Below are 6,084 nucleotides of genomic sequence, written 5' to 3'. Positions count from 1 at the left end.
CACTTGTCTATTCCAGAAGGCAGGCTCAGTGTAATAGGTAATTCAACAAAACAAGATAAAACACCCCAAACACTCATCACATTGGTTCTGAAAGGATGGACAAATGACAAAGAACAAGTGCAGTGTAAAATGAGGCCATGCTTTTAAATTCAGGAGAAGGTCAGAGGAATAGTGTTTCAAGCAGAACTAAGTAACTTTTTCACCTTAATAAATCCTTCTCATAGTCCCTGTAAGGGTAATACAAGTGTTTATGGGGTGATTGGGGGTCTTTCATCTCCCCCTGCTGTCTTTGGCCAGAAAAACAGCACTTGCAACTTTCCTGCCTTCAACCCGGTGGCAAGACATACTACTTTACGACAGCCCTATACAAACTAATGCTAGATTATGAGCAGCCCCGTGGCTGCACACCGTTGTCTACAAATCCACTTTTCTCAAACCTATGTCATGGCGGAGTCAGCAAAAAAAAAGGCAGAGAAGACCTTTGTCCGAGGAACGAAGCAACTCCATGCAGTGACAGCTCAGCAGCAACACACAGCAAACACACACACGCTCGTCACGGCAACACGCACACACACACTCACAACACAGCGCTCCATCAGGCAGCACACACACAAATATCCATCCATCCATTTTCAGAGCCGCTTTGTCAGCACACAAACAAACACATCACACACCGTTCCACACACCCTTCCGTATTACTCCCTCATCATTCATTTACTTTACTTGTCTCTCTTCCTCATACTGTTCACATGGTCACATAGGACTATATGTGTGAAAGCACCCTTAGTGTCACTGTTGTATTAGGATTTTTCAGTGATCGGTTGCTACTGTCTTGGGAGAGCAAAGGTGTGCATGTAGCTGTGGGGTGGGGCAGACGGCGGGGGGTGTGGAGTGTTTGCGACAGTGACATAACCAAAACGGACCTTTAGGGGGAGCTTGTCAACTCTCCGGTCACCTTTAAAAAATGTTTTACACACTTTGAGCTGTATAAAACAGTTATGAAATTTTTTTTCTCATCAGATCGTTCCATAGATATAAAGTTTTCATTATATACTCTATGTAATAAAACTCTGCTGACCCTCCTGTTCTATACATGTTGCAATAAAAGTGATCATTGAATTATGAACATGACAATAAAATAAAACTCCTGACCAAAGTTTATACAATCAGGCTTTAAAATTGAATGAGATATTGAGAGTTTAAAACACTGAATAAGTTGAAGTTGCTGGTTTGGTCCTCAAAGGTCCCCCGAAGGTTGTATCTATTGTTAGGACATGAACGATCACATCAAAACCCATGTGGCCATGTGTGATACCCACAGATCAGTTGATTTCAAACAACAAAAAGAGCTAAATGATGTAAACACATGCTTGGAAATTCTTGCTAAATACATTTTGAATTTAGATGATGTTAGATGATGTTTAGAAAATATCAGAATTTGTTTTTTTCCTCAAAAACCATACAAAATTCCAGAAAAATACTCTAAACAACAAAAATATGCAGACAAATCACATTATTATAGAAAATACACAACAGGGCAATGAAAAATAGACAAAAATGACTCCAAAAACATAAAATGATACACATAACTCACATGTCACAACAAAAATACAAATAAATACAAAAATACAAAATGACAAAAAAAACAGAAACAAAACACAAAATAAGAAAAAAATATACAAAATTACTACAAAAATAAAAAACACAGACATTACATACATAATTATAGTAAATTATATAAAAACACAAGATAAAATAGACAAAAATTACTTCAAAAACCAAAAATAAACAAAAAAACTCACATTAAACAAAAAATACAAAATGAGAGGAAAAATATACAAAATGACAACAGAAAACATACATAAATGACCATAAAATACACAAAATGACAACAAAACCCCCAAACCATTTATTATATCCTGAGTTAATGCTCAGATCAGGCCATTATTCTAAATACTGACATTAATGTTGATCATGTGACCCTCAGGTCAGACAATCACGTTTGCGGCCCTTGCTTTGATAGAAGTTGCCCATATCTGACTAAAGCCTCATTCCAGGCCAGCTACACCCTTTAATCAAATGTGTACAATTTATTTTAAAAATAAATCATTATTACCTTTAATGTGCATGTTGGTGAACATTTCTGCATATACAGTATAGAGGCTCTGTGGCTTACAGTAGCAGTATCTGTGAGAACTGAATCAACAACAGGTTGTCACTTTTCATTTACAACTTTTAAATCTAGTTTTACAGGGAGGACTGGGCACAAATAGTGACAGCACCATAGAATATACTCTTAGTTTAGGCGTGTTGCCCTGATGTTGGCAGAGCTGTCAATACACATTAGTCAGAGCTGAGAAAAGCTTCAGTTTAAACAATCCAATTACACGTTGAGTATGAGCTCAGCTAAAACCTGTGATAGCTTATTGATCTCTGATCTCCTCTGTGCACAAAAATCAAACTGAAGGACACATTTAAGAACATTTTATAAAGAGTTGGTTAATGTAGAAATAACAGCCAGAAGTGTGATTACTTTTGTAATTTGTTGGAAATATGATGTACAAAAATGAAAGAGAATCACGTGTAAGAGATTAAGTGTAAAATAGATTTTACTGCCGTCCCTAAAGAGTGAAACTCATTTTACCTGCAATAAACAACTCAAAGTATTTACTTCACTGCTATTTATGCATCATTTAACATTTCCATTGTGATCTCAGACACAAAGAGTGATTACCACCAATTACCTCATTACTTCGGTATCTGTATGAAGATGCATCTGTATAAGAGCAGTGGTTCTCAACCTGTTCAACCCCCTAAAATAAAGGTTCTAGAGAGCGGGGGCCCCCACTGTAGCTGAAGGTGGTTGAACACAGACATGAACATTGAAGAACAGTCATGTGGAGACAGAGACATCTATAAGGGGGAATAATGGGGAGAGACTTTTGACCCCATCCATAAAGTCAGTAAAATGATGGTTCATTGTTCTATCAGAATCAGAATCAGAAATGATTTTATTCGCCAGGTACAGTTTAAAAACAGTACAAGGAATTTAACTCAGCAGTTGGAGTGAAGGACAGACATCAACATACCAGGGCACCATTTGCGGCGCCCACATATTTAGATGAAAAGGTGGGACAAAAACAGGAGGAGAGGTGATGGAGAGGGAAAAGGCTGTGGTTTGAAACTGAATTCCCTATTGGAGAAGACAGCGTTAAAGGGCCCATGTTAAGCTAAATCAACTTTTCTGTGCTTTAAACATCATAAAAGTGCTATTAGGGCTTCATACACATGTCTAAAGTGTTTTTTTTTATTGATTCCCTGAATTGTTAGTTAGAGGGTGATTTGCGACTTTCTTACTGGTGGGCGAGCCCAAAAACACCTCGCTACAATTTGATGACGCATTCCCACTTTGATGACAAATTTGACACGACACTGAGCTGGAGAAGCCGGGTCTCCTGGAAGCTCTCTGGCGTGATTGACATGTAAACAGACACGCCCACGAATGTGCGCATTGAGCATGAGCTTGGCTACGGAGTGGGTGGGAGGAAGGCGGGCGGTTCATCCTTTGGCCCTATTTCACCGTGCCGTGAGGAGGAAGTCAGTGTCCAGAGTTGCTCAGAAAGTGACTTTTCAGAGGCTAAAACTCTGGAAAACAGGAAAGTTGGGAAAATAAACCTCTAATATGATGTTCTTGGGGTTCTTAGAACAAATGGAGTTGGGTAAAAAATAGCATGACATGAGACCTTTAAACTCGGAAAAAACCCTTTGGCAACATGTACATAAGCAAAAACACAGTCAAAGAGCATGAGACATGGCATGTACTGTAGGTAGGGTGGGATAGGTGGTTAGCTGGGTGAGGGGGTCAGGGCGGGTAGAAGAAAAGGATTCCAGCCGTTTGGGGACACGGGCATGCAGCCTTGGGTGCTTCACCACACCTCCGTGTGGCACAGAGGGGGGGAGGGGTGGGCATACGCCGACGAAGGCTTTGAAAAATAAACCTTTAGCTCCATTTCTGAAGACAGCCAGATGACGTGTGACGACCTTTAACAGTTCAATTCAGTTCAGCAACAAGAGTTCCAGGTGGTTGGGGGAGGTGGAGGGAGGGGGTACAGAGTCCTGTCTGCTGAAACTTCCTGGTGATAAGAATGAGACAGCTTTGAAGCTGGCGATGGGAGCCAAAGAGGAGATAAGCAATGTGTTTTCGATACAGACTATGTCAATTTTCACATAGCCTTCTGTCCTGGTCTCTCAGCAGTAATCCAATAAAGTGTCCTCAACTTGCGAGCCGGGCACTGAACTTCTCCAAGTTGGTTTTGATTTTGTGCAAACAATTCAGAAGCAGCTCCTGCTTGCTTTTGAGTTCATTCATCACATGAGTCTGACTGTTGAGAGCCCTGCCCCATCCTTCAAAAATGACTGGCAGTCTTACCAAAACAGTCACTAGCATAATACGGACTTTGCGATAGGTCAGGAAGCTGCCAGCTCCAATCAGCAGCATACCTGCTATCATTATTCCCATCATTTAGATGTTTTCCACGTCTTCCACAGAAAGGATCGACAGACACACAACTCTCCACTTGTTCCAAAGGTCCAGTGCATATCCAGCCGTAAACATCCCGCTTGAACAAGGGGGTTCACCATTCCCCGTTCTTTTTGTCAAAAAAATCTGGTCGATTGCATTGAGACCAACTGATCAATTCCATTATTCCACTTTTGGATGAGACGCAGGATGCGCCTGTTAGATTCACGAGACCAGACAAAACAAAGTAGCAGCAGGGACAGATATGGGTGGGAAGAAAGGGAGAAAAAACAATGTGACTGCCTTTGTTGAGAAGCAGAAGAGAATCTGTGATAACCACAATTATTTATTTATTTATTGATCTGAATAATATCCACTGTTATCCAGGAAGTTTACTATTATTATAGTCAAAAACTCCAAAACATCAAATAATGAACATATTTTTACTCTTTATTTTTCATAATAACTTACAACATGTAACGATTTGAAGATTCTAGCCTGAGAAGTTTGTTGAGGATATTAGGGCTGCACAGCACTGTTAGTAACAAGCCAGGTGACATCAGAGAAGGACATGAAGCGCTGAAAATATTCAAATGAGCACCACATCCAAGTGTGTTAGTGCTCATGAGTACATAACATTTTACAGGGAAGACATTATTGCTATTCATGTTCTTGTTCTCAGGGATACAAACATTGTCTGGGGAAATGATTTTAGGTGCTGCTACTGTTAAAATGATCAATAATCAGTACTGTTAACAGCAGTAATATTATAGTGAAACTTGTGGGTTTTTTTCTTTTTCACTTTATGCAGTCAAATGTTATCTGTAGGTTTTATTTAACTGTCAATGTAGTATTGAATCTTATTTTATCAGAACAAGTATCTGACCCATGACTCAGACATTAAAAAAATGAGCGCCACCAAGAAACCACCTTTGGTGCTCCTTGAGAACAAGATCAAAATTGTTGTGAGCCTTATTTCATAACCAGGGGTGTACACAATGTTCAGAAGTGTGATGTTTGAACCTTAAGTGTACAATACAAATGCCTAAAGGACTATATAGTGAAGTACATACTGTACATTATGATACTAGACATGTTTGTACAAACAATAATATTGCTAAAGCAGATTCCATATAAATGATCCTGTGTTATATCACTTTGCAGCCAGTGAATCGTGCAACAGAAATACTTTTTATTTTTAAAAGTACTTTTGAGTACATTTCAGAGCCTGTGCTTTTTACTTTTATTTGGGTAGATAATTGGATTACTCAAGTTGTTTGTTTACATAGGTATTTTACTTCTACTCAATCAAAGAATCTGGGTATTTTTTACTATCTCTGTCCACAGGCGAGCTGAATCACGAAGTCCAGGATCTTTTCGTCCGTCAAACGCACATTTTTTCTACATCTGTGTCCAGGGTGGCCTTTCATAATAAGATAAATCTACAAAATAATTAAGGGTTGCACAAATAACACGAATTAAATGAAATACAAAGATGCATTTTAAACATTCTAATGAACTTTACATTTTAGAATAACAAAAATACACAGTTTTAACCACTCTAC

The sequence above is a fragment of the Gouania willdenowi genome, chromosome 1 (assembly GCF_900634775.1).
Source record: "Gouania willdenowi chromosome 1, fGouWil2.1, whole genome shotgun sequence".
NCBI lineage: Eukaryota > Metazoa > Chordata > Actinopteri > Blenniiformes > Gobiesocidae > Gouania > Gouania willdenowi.
Note: the sequence above shows the minus strand (reverse complement) of the source record.